The sequence below is a fragment of the Miscanthus floridulus genome, chromosome 6, assembly GCF_019320115.1.
Source record: "Miscanthus floridulus cultivar M001 chromosome 6, ASM1932011v1, whole genome shotgun sequence".
NCBI lineage: Eukaryota > Viridiplantae > Streptophyta > Magnoliopsida > Poales > Poaceae > Miscanthus > Miscanthus floridulus.
In genome coordinates this window covers 145,176,029-145,187,803 of record NC_089585.1, presented here as the reverse complement: position 1 = coordinate 145,187,803, position 11,775 = coordinate 145,176,029, and the positions used below count along the sequence as shown (strand labels likewise).

The 11,775-nt window shown below is 36.6% G+C and overlaps 1 pseudogene; it reads left to right on the top strand.

The window, feature by feature from the left end:
• The first annotated feature begins 186 nt into the window (after positions 1-186).
• Positions 187-11,009, top strand: LOC136461428 (uncharacterized; annotated as a pseudogene).
• Positions 11,010-11,775: the final 766 nt, after the last annotated feature.

Sequence of the window (11,775 nt, the reverse complement as noted above, 5' to 3'; positions counted from 1 at the left end):
TTGATTCTTATGCTCACTGCAAGCTCCCTATAGAATTGAAGGATCTTATTCACAAGCTTATTGAGAAGAATTGCTTGAATTGTGGTGTTTTTGTCAACATTAACGTTAATTCGATTACTGCTTTGTCTGATGAAATGAGATTGACCTTTATCAAACTTTGGAAGCATGTGTATTCTATTTAGTGAGATGTCTCAGGTTTTAGTTTTGGAAGTTATCAGGTTGTTATCTGATTTTGTTGAAAAAGATGAGCACTTCGGGTCCCCTGTTGGTGGTCTTGATGCTTATCCTATTATTCATGAAGTTGATCTTAGGGGCTCTGGTGTTAATTCTAATGGTAGGTTATTTTTTTATTTTTTTGTTTTGTTTTTTCCATTGTTATTTTTTTATTACTTATAGTTTCTCCTTTCACATGAAAGTATGATCCAGATCTTGAAGTTCTTCATCCTTCTCAATATAAACTTCACCAAAACTTGAATGATGTATGTGTTTGTAGCTAATATTTTTTTTCTCTTTGTTTTTTTACTCATGTAATTTACTTTTTTATTTTCTTCTCATCTTTTTTTGCAGCCTTCTAATGTTAATGTTGTTGATGGTGTGTCTAAGCTAAAGAAGAATTATTCGTTTGTTTTGTTCTCTGTTCATTTTCTTTCATGTTTCATGAAATTTTTATTTTCTGATACCTATATACAATTTTTCTTTTTATAGGTTATACTGATGTTGGTCCTAGCTCTCCTAAGCTTGTGTCCAGTTCTAGGAATCCTCTTGGTGATATTTCTAATTCAAAGTCTTTGAGGAAAGGTTGTCTGAAGAAATCAATTTTTATTGGGCTTCCTAATTCTACATATCTTGAAAATAAGTATGCCCCTAATTCTATATCCCCTTCTCCTATGCTTGGGTATTCAAGATATTTTTCTCAGAAGGTTAGATTTTTTTCTTTTTGGATGTTTCATTTGTTATTGTTCTTTGCTTATTTACTTTTTATACTCATTTTTTTATTATGATTTTTTTATGTTTTCAGAGTGCTGGTTCAGTGAAGAATTGTGGCCAGCCAAATTTTACTATAAGTTTTTTATTTGATTTTGTATTTTTTTAAATGATGTTTTTGTATTTGTAATTTTCTATGATTTCTTTTCCTTTTTAGGCTCAATTGGTTATGCAGACCCTAGATTTTAGTCAGTGGTCTCCTTCCTCTCATCAAGCAGAACATCATTTGAATCCTCGCAATTCTGGTGGTTCTTTGCCTTCTGCATCAAATGCTCTAGTTAAGGTATTGTTGTTTCAAATTGTTGTTATTTTTCTAGATTCTTTGCTTTCTAGTCAGTGTTGTTGTAGTTATCTATTCATTCTTCTTTTTTCTTATATAGGTGTCTCCAGAAGTTTTAGTTGTTGGTGCCAAATCTTTCCCTAGATCTGTTGGAGAAATGACTAAGAAGACTAATGACATATATAATTCCAAATTAGATTTGGGTGGGTTTAGTAGGAGTACTCCTAGTCAACATTTGGGCCATTCAACTCATGAGTCTTTGCCTAGTTATGCTCCTTTAAGCCATTCATTTGTACAGAAGTCTCAAGTTGTATCTATAGGTGGAAAGGTTCCTTTACATGGTCCTAGGAAGTTTGTGAATCCTGGCCCTCTATTTCACGATGATTATGAGACATTCAAGTCTAAGCTCTATGAAGTCAGCAAGTTTGAAGTAGAAAACTACAAGATTCTTTGTAAGTTGGCTTCTTCTGAGTTTCAGAGGTTAGTTCTATATCCATTGATTGTATTTTGCTTATTTTGATGTGTTCTATAGCTTTTTTTAATTTGTTTTGCATTGTGCAGTGAAGATGCAATGTCTTTGTCTGGTGTTCGCTGTACTTTTTGGTCTCTTGGTGAATCTTACAGACCTGGAGGTTTTGTCAATATTTTGTTATATCTTGTTTCTGCTATAGCTTGTTTTTGAAGCCGAATGGTCACCCAAATTTCTCAAAAAGGCATTATTTCTTCACAAACATTGGTGTAAGTTTTTCTTCTCTCTTTTTTTTAAATAAAATTTGATGATGTTTTTAATTTGTTTAACTAATGCTCTTTATTTTGCATTATTATTAGGATAATCTGTTATTGGATTATGATGAAGCTGAACAGCAGTTGTTGCTGCGATCTTTTAGAAGGTCTGCTAAGGCTAGACCATTACATCAATCTAACATGGTATTATCAATTTTTTTTGTTTTGCTTCTAACATATGTTTTTTCAGCTTTTCTTCCATATATTGCATAAGAAGTATTGGTTTGTTTTTGTGGTTGACATTAAGGACCATCATTTTGTATTTCTTGATTCATTGTATAGCCACAATTCTGAGTATCGTCAAGATATTGAAGGTAGGCTTGTATGTACTTTCTTTTTTTTCTCCTTCAGTTTGATTGTTTGTTATTTTTTTTAATTTTTGTTCCTGTGTCAATGCAGATAAACTCTTTTCAGTATCATTGGAATAAATTTGTTCAATATTTCAATTTTTATAGAGTTGAGTACCCTATTGTTCCTGAGCAGCCTTTTGATAATTCGTAAGTATCTGTTATGTCATTTTTCTATTTCAGTGCATATTATGTGGAGTTTACATTCTTGTTTTTGGTGGTAATGGTTGGTTGTTTTGTTGTCACTTCTATCTTTTATTTCTATAAGCGTAGATTTTTTTTGCTTCTTCATTTTAATTGTTCTTTATTTTGTGCAGTTCTGATTCTAGAATTTATGCTAGGATGTTCCTTGAGCACTGGACGTCTCCTAAGGTCCTTTTAGGCAATATGTTTAGTCATGAAGATATTCCATCCATCAGAGTTAAGAATGCAAATGAGCTATTTTTTCATCACAAGAACACTGACATGAAACATCGTGTGTATGATTTCAAACTTCAGGATTGTTTTGAAATTATCATTTTTTTAATCTTGTTGTTTCTATGTCAATATTCTAATTCACATCCCCCCTCTATTGACAGGAGTAGAGTCTTTTGGTGATGTAGTATATGATTCAAGGAGTTTGCAATCTGAATGGTTCCTTTTTTCAATTTCTTTGTCTTTTTTGGGTAGTTGCATCTGCCTTAGGAAATCTCAATACAGATTGAGTTCAATACGATGTTTTTGTCCATGTCTAAACTGCTACATATGCTTACATGATAATAGAGGTTACATGATAATAGCTCTTTTGAAATATAAATATGTCCTATTCTATATCCTCATTTGTGCTAATAATCACTTTTTTTATCTTGGTCTTCTGCCTTCATCTGCATTGTCTTCTCTTGACTTCTTTTGCTTTTTCTTGATCTTTGCAGTTGGGCCTGCATATCAAAAAAATTGGTAATAAGTTTGCTTAATTTTTTATGATTTGCTTATTTGTTTTAGAAAAGAATCTTAGTTGTGATCTCTTACTTGAGTTTGCTACCTTCTTCTTCTTTTTAGCTTCTGTTGCAGCTATCTTCTCTTATTTCTTCTACTATTATTTTCAGTCTTTTTGGTTTCTTTGGTCGTCCCTTTCGCTTTATCCTTTCTAGATCTTGTAGTTGTAGACTTTCTTCAATAATCGTTGATGATGTTGCTTGTATGCCATCATTGTGTTGTTCTTTGTCATTTATGGAATCATCATCTTCTTCTTCTAGTGCCTTTGCAATTTGGTCCATCTCTTTATCAATCCTGTCAAATTCTTCATCCAGGTAACTCATCATTTCTTCACTCTTTGATCCTTTAGATGTAAGCACTGCTGCTTTCCTACACAAGACATTAAATCTTAGCAGTTCATTGGTTGCATGTGTGTCTTCTGCTTGTCTCGTCATGATTTTGGATTCCTTCTTCCTCCATCTGTCAATAAAGTACTTTTCAGGTATCTCATCTATTTCTTCTTCAACTATGACTTTTAGTATGTGGCTGCATAGTATTCCATCCTTGCTGAATTTTGCACAAATGCAAGTGAATTCCACTTTCCCTTTGGTAAGATCTGTTAGGACCACATATTTTCTATTTGTTTGTACTTCCTGAACTCTGATTGATTTGTGCCATACTTCGAAACATTTCCCATCTTCTATCTCTTTGTATTTTAGCCTCTCTATCATTTTGAGTTGGTACTAAAACTTTAGGAATATGTTCCTGTTATAATGTTTCCAACTGCTTGCAACTCTATCTTGTATCCAGTCTATAGTTCTTTAGGTCTCTTTTGTTTGCTCTGATTATCTTCAGTACTCTCCATTATCTTGATTCTGTTAATTATTCTTTGGTATTCTTTCATGAAGCTCAGTATGTTGTATGTAGGTCCAACATTGTCCTTGATCCTAGCATTCGTCTACTCACTTCTTCGAGTGGTTTGAAGAAATTGATAGAAATTTTCTTTGAAATATACTAGTATGAACCTGTTCCTTGTTTCCCACATTTTTTGAAGTACTTATTCCTTTCTAGCTTGTAATCTATAATCATTTTCTGCCATTGATGTTTGAATTCTTCTTCTGTCAATGAGTTGTTCACTATGTCTTCAAATGTTTCTGGTAAGCCTTTGTTTACTGCAAAGCACTTCCCATTTTTGTTGTAGCATTTTGATTTTATATGAAAGAAATAATTCCTGTGAATTGTTTGTGGCATTATTGCTTCTGTCTCCTCTCATAGCTTGGTCTTGGTCTGTAATTATGGTCTTTGGATGTTTTCCTCCCATAGATTCTATGAATGCCTCGAATAGCCATTTGAATGTGTCTGTAGTTACATCAGAGATGAATGCACATCCAAATATAAGAGTATGTTCATGCCCTGATATCCCAACTATAAGTGCAAATGGAAGGTTATATCTGTTTGTCATATAGGTTGTATCGAAACTTAGGCAGTCCCCGTACTCTGCATACCATTTGAGTGATATGCCTTCTCTCCAGTAGATGTTCTTTACTTTGTTCTCTTCATCTACATGAAATTAGTAGAAGAATGTTTGATCTTCTACTGCCCTCTTCATAAAGTACTGCATGACTTCGTTCATGTCATTTCCTTTGAGTTCCCTATTTATCTTTGTTCTCTCATTCTGCACGTGCTTTGTTTTATATGGCAGGGTTGTTACATTGCCTTTGAGATATGAGAGTATTGCAATCATCTTTCTAGTTGGTATGTTATTTCCATTCAATGTCCTTATCATTGCCTTCTCCATGTCTGTCATATATTTCCTACCGCTGAATAGTTAATTCATGTTGTCTGGACTGAGCTCATGATTGTGATCTAAGTCTAGCCTTACTACTTTCCATTTTCCATTTTCTTCTTTCACTTCCATTAGCACTGGGTAGTTTGATTTCACTTGGATATTAGTTTTCCTCTTTGGTCCTTTGCCCTTTGCTTCATGTGTCATCATATCATGTTCCTCTTCTTCAGGTGTCTTCTTCTTTGATCCTTTTCCATATCGATGGCATCTCATTTCCTGCTTGTATATCTCATTGTTCCTCTTTTTGCTTGTAGTTCTTGTTGTATGAGTAACAACTACCTCAAAACCTGCTATGAAGCCATAGAAGCTGAAGAAATGATGCACATCATCTCAGGTGTCGAATTCCATGCCAATCTGTGGCGTGTACTTGCTGTCAGTATCTACATTGTTTCTATCTGCTGCTGCTTCTAGTTCTTTTCTAAGGAATTCTTCAATTTCTTCTTCTGTAACTTCCTGGCTTCCATTTCTTTCATGGTTTGGTCTGATTGCTCAACAAATGAACCATCTGATGGATTCCATATATCTGTACTCTCATTTTTAGAGGTAGTTATCCCTAACTGTCGGTGCAGAAAGTGACCAACACGCAAATAATTGTAGTTTTGCCGTACGTTGTGATCGGATGTGGCCTAGCACTCAATGATGTGGGGTTTATACTGGTTCAGGCAACGTGCCCTATGTCCAGTTTGAGTCAGTCGGTGACTTTATTCCCAAACCTAGGTGCTCGAAGTTTGCTGTGGGGTTACAAACTAGAGGGAGTAAGATGGGGGTACAAGAGGTCCGGTCGGACTCTAAACCGAAGGGCCGAGAGAGACGGGAGCTCCTACGTGCGCTAAATATTTGAGCGTGTGCTCTATTGGAGTCGTTCGAATATTGATCGATCCTGGTCGAATCGTCTATTGTTTGATCGATCCATCCCCCTTTTGGAGAGAGCATATCCCCTTTTATAGATGAAGGGGACGACTTTACAAGAGAGAGTGTGAGAGAAAGAGTGTATGTGTGTGCTACCTAGTCTTGTTGCCCACACCATCGGGTATAAGGCGGTTTGTCGGCGCCCATAACACTGTTGATGTCCGGATGCATGTGATAGGCTCCATCGTGATCTTCTGGTATGGCCGATGTCGGCGCCTACCATACTGTAGGATAAATGTTGGCGCCCATAACACTGTTGGTGTTCTGACATGTCTGGAAGGATATAAAGTACCCTTCTAACATGACCTGACAGTACTGTCCTACAGGTGTTCATGGTATGGTCCCTGATGTTGTGGTTGACTGGAGCACCTTGCCTTACTTGCTTTGTCTGTTTCCTAGGTCTTCACCGAGCGGGCATCCTCGGTCGGTCGTTCCCTAGTTGGCTCCGGCCTCCCGGTCAAAGAAGAGCTATAAGCAGAGGTTCGGTGTATTCCCGGTCGGGGAAGCAAGTCGGAGTTAGAGGCGAGCATCGTCCCTTCTTGGCTAGGCCTTCCAGTCGAAGAGGCGGGTCAGAGTCAGAAGTGACGGAAGTGAGCACCGTTCCTCCTTGGCCAGGCCTTCTGATCGGAGAGGTAGGCTAGAGTCAGAAGGGAGCACCGGAGTCAGAGGTGAGCTGGCTAGGCCTTCCAGTCGGAGAGGCGGGCCAGAGTCGGAAGCAAGCGCCGTTCCCTTGGCTAGGCCTTCCAGTCAGAGAGGTGGGTCAGAGTCGGAAGTGAGCGTCGTTCCTCCTTGGCTAGGCCTTTCGATCGAAGAGGTGGGCCAGAGTTGGAAGCGAGCTAGGATCGCCCTTCTGGCCTATCAGTAGGTTTTTTGGGCCGGCCCAGGAGTTGTGCGTCATTCACAACGTTGTCTGTTGGGCCGAGCTTTTGCTAGGAAGCAGGTCCATGAGGGACCTCAGGTTTATGAACCCGACACTGACACTATAGATGTGTTGTTCTCTGTTGTCATATATCTGGAATCAACCAGCATTTTCAAGCTTGAAAGGTTAGTATTGATGTCTTTTTTTGTTGTAGTGTGGTTTTCTTGTGTAATGAGCATACCTGTTGTACTTGTATTGAGTTGAATATGTTTGTTCCATTAATTTCATCTTCTTCAAAGGCTTTAGTTGATATGTTGTCCTGTTGGTCCTCTTGCTTCAAGAAATACAATTTTCTATATTAGTTCAAAGTATTCTTTTTTTGATTGATGGTGTCTTATTTGAACTTACATCATAATCTCTTGAGAAACTAAAAATTGTTTGGTTGGTGTTCTCACTATTTTTTTGTAGTGTTGCTTGGTCTGCCTGCATGTTAACAAACATTTTTGAGTTGATTAGTATCCTACTAGTCATTTTGTTCTTCAAATTGTTTGTCTTCAGGTATCTCACCTCATTTCCATTTGTTGTTGTATTCTGTATTTCATCAGTTGATGTCGTGTTGTATATTTGTATCCCCTAGTGGTCCTAGGTTTCCTGCACATCAAGAAATCAGGTATAACTATCAACAAACATCAAGTAAAGATGTATTGTTGTTCCATTAGGAATATGTGTTACCACCTTACTATGTCCCTGAATATCTGTTCTTCCTGAGAAGAAGACCATGTTTGCTGCATGAGTAGTGTTGTTAGTGGTCCTAGCAAAATAGATTTTTTTAGAATTTTTTATATTTGGAGTTCATTTTTTTGTTTTTCTTTCTTAAGCTCAACCTGGTAGTTTAACAACTGTGCAGTTTGTGAATCGTATTCTTCATTGGCCTCCATTCCTTGGTTCTCTAATTGAGTACTTGGTGTCATTGAATATATCCATGGTCCTGGTACCTGTTTTGCATTATATGCAAATTTTGAAAAATTGTTAATAAGTATGTTCAGTTGTATTTTGTAGAAATAGATAATTTTCATTACAACCTATACCTTTTTAGTTGTTGACCTGTCTTGTGGATTTATGCTGTTTTGCCCATCTCTCTGGTCCTGCATCCAAAATATATTCAATCAGTTAATCCATTTGTCTTGTGTTAGTGTTTAGTTATGTTTTTGTAAGGTTTCTGATTCTTTTTATGCAATAGAGAATCATACATGTATACTGCAAAAATCTTTTAATCTAATCTATTTTGTTCTGATTGAGTTACTTACTTGTTTTGGTTCTCCAGCATTTTCTTTCTATTCTCCTGACATCTTTTTGTATGCTTGATTTCAATCTATTGTCTTCATAGATCTGATCCCCTTTCTCCCACGGATATGGAGCTTCTTCTATTTGTTTTCTATGGTGCTCTTCACATTGGTGCTTTAGATCTGATTGCTTTTTGGATCCAGGTACTTTATTCCATTTCCTTTTTGCATATATCCCCTTGTGTATATTTTCATTCGTGCCCTTCAAGTTGGTTCTAATGGTAACTGGGCTTCTCCTTGTGGGCTTCTTTTATGTGGGCCTATTACTTTATGTTATGGCCCATTTTTTATGTGTTGAATCCTATTTGTATTGGGTGGATTTGTCTATGTGGTTATATTTTTTATGTCATGTGCCTTTATTGCCCTTTCACTTTGGTTGGTGCAGTAAATGTTGGCTTATGTTCTTCCTTTCCCCCTTTACATCTTCGAACCTCTGTGATCCTTGCCTTTAAATATTTTCTTCTCTTGCCTCTTATTCGTGTACTCTATTCTTCTACTTCTTCCTCCTTTTTTGCCATTTCCTGTCCTATTTTTGGATTATACACGGTGAGTTTCCTATACTTTTTTCCCTTGGATCCCTTGTGTTTGAGATGCATGCGTGTGGTTTAGAAACTGCCCAATCAGTTTTAATTGATTTCCACTTTCCATTTTGCAATTTGTTGTGGTCGTAGTCCCCTTCCAATTCAAGAGTTTTCATTTGATGGACGTGATTTCCCAACCTTCCTCTCTTGGTAACTGTTTGCACTTATTACTCAGTCCTCCTTTTGACCTTTTCGTTTCCCATTCTAACGTGTACAGCTGTGTGGCTATTTCGACTTCGCCCTGTCTATTTATTCCTATCTCCTATCTATATCTTTTTGTATTCTATTGTCTCTCTATTCATTCTTCTTGGCTTCTCTGATTCCTTCTAGTCTTCGAAGAAGTGAGTTATCCTTCCTTGTTCTTGTTCCTCTTCTTTGCTATCCATCCTTTTACCTGCTGTGTCATTTTTTTATCAGTTCCTTTTTCTCTCGTCTCCTCCAGTATTTTAGGCACTTAGTTTTCTGCCTTTTTTTCAAGTCCATTTCTATTGTATGTTCTTAGTATCCATTTTTTGTACATGATCTATAAGTGATTATTTCACACTCATTTGATGAGAGGCTGGATTACAATCTATGGTTAACCAATATGTTTAGTGTTTATGTGTTCGTATCTGATTTGTAGGTAGTAGTATTGCAGTTCTCTTTTTATTTACATATGAGATCTGTCCTAGTTACTCTTATTTATGTGGTATAATTATTGTCTATTATGACTGTAATTGTATTATAATTATATGTATTGATACATTTTTGTCTTGTGTATAGATTTCATATATGCATATATATTTTATGAAATTAATTTTATTTTTGCAGGGTGCTATTTGTTGTTAGTTTTGTCCCCTTTGTGGTTGTTTCTTTAGGATCAAGGTTTGTTTCTTTTATTTATTTTTTGTATAATTATTTTCTTATTTTTCTCAGATTTTAAGTAGTTTGTTCCTAGTCTTGCCATTTTTCTGAGTTACTATATGTTTGTGATGATTGGTTATCTCTTTTGGGTATTGGATCTTGTTAGTTTCTTTATTCTTGTATATTAGTCATACTCTTCTCTCCTATAAGTTATTGAATTTGATCTTAAGTTACTATGATTTTTACACAAGATTTACACTTTACTTGTGTACAAGTTATGGTGATTACTATTGTATAACTGCTAGTTCTGATCAGCGTAAATTAAGATTTATATCCCTCATTTATTTATGTTTCCGTATTTTAAAATGTTTCAATATGACTTGATTTTTTATTCATTTTTATATTTGTATGTCCATGCTGTATAAAAATAGTTCCATTAGACACTATCAAATTTTACCTGCATATTGTCTTTTTTTGCTCTTTTTGTATGGAGCCTCTGAGTTTTACATATTTGGGACTGCTCTATATAATTTATTTTTGTTCTTTTTTTAATGTCAGGTAACATGGAAAACATGCCTGTTTCTGCGTATGTGATTGAGGTTTTAGGTTTGACTGTTGTTGAGCAGTCTCGTCTGATTGCAGTTAGGAGGTCGATGCCTAGTGGTGATGCAGTGTCTAGTGTTGCTCGTGGTTTGAAACATATTGAGCACAAGCCACTAACCATGAGAACGATGGTGAATGAGAGCAAATTCTGTGTTGATGATCATAATGGTGTTGTCTATATTTTGGCTAAGTATGATCGTCTTCCTCGAGTACTTAACAAGCGTATGATTCAAGTTGGTGACAGTGCTCTTCATGTGTATCAAGTGAAAAGTATTGTCTAGAGGACTGGCTCTTGCAAAGCTTTCATGGATATTCCAGTAAGGATCAAGGTACTTTTCTTTTAATCTTTATACTTTTTTAAAATATTCTAGAAATTTAGTTGTTTGCTTGTTGGCCTTTCTTATTTTAATTATTTTAGGATTTTTCACTGATTGATTGATAAGTTCATCTTTATTTGGACTTTATCATGTTCATCTTTTTTTTTCTAGGTTGTTTCTCAACAAAATTCAATTGCTCCTGAAGCTGAAGTTCCATTTACTCTGGAAGATGAAGTTGTTTCTTTGTTTGTTGTTGATAATCTAAATCTAGTTGTTGGAGAGCAATCTCAGCTACTTGCTGCTAAGGGTTTGACCAGTGACAATCCAGTTAAATTAGTGTGGCAGAACCGCCCGAAGTAGCATACTTACGGAAGCACTAGTCTTCCACCAGACACTAAGCACTCCGAGAGCAAGCTACAACGAGCGGTGTCCGTCGGGCACACCCCGAGGGAGAACCCGAAAGATCCACATTTTTTTCCCAAGGATCTAATAATGAGAACGAGTTACAACATAAGTACATTTCATACATTAGAGTTTCTTAAAAGGTACATTATTACAATACCAAATACCAGAGTTCGGAATGATAAACAACGGAATTTAAAAATAACATCTAGCGGTAGGGGCAAGGATTCTGTCTGAGCCCACCAGAAGGATCCTCCACACAATGATACTCTTCAAGCATTACCTACAACAGGGGTACTCGCAAGACTTATCCGACTAGTGGGAATACTTTCCCGACTCCAAGGGATATGATAGGCTTTATGGTTTGCTGGTTTTCTTTAGCAGAAAGCAATACTAATAGTGAGTCCTTATTGATGCTTTATTATTATCAGTCGTATTAAGTTTTCATCTAGTCAATCTATATAAGCACCTGTTCTACTTTCAAGCAAGGGTTGAGCAATCGATACTGTTTCTTCTCCTGTTTCACTTTTAGTTCTTACTATGGTGCTAAACCACAGACAAGCCGTATCGGATCGCCCGGCGATTCGCGAATCAATGTGCCTAGCTGGGTGCCCCGAAAACACACGCCCCGCTTGTACCCCAGGCACAAGCAGAACTAACCCACCACTCTCCTATCCTGGGTGTCCAGGTCCCCGTCCAAACTTGGACTCCAAGTCCCCACCCC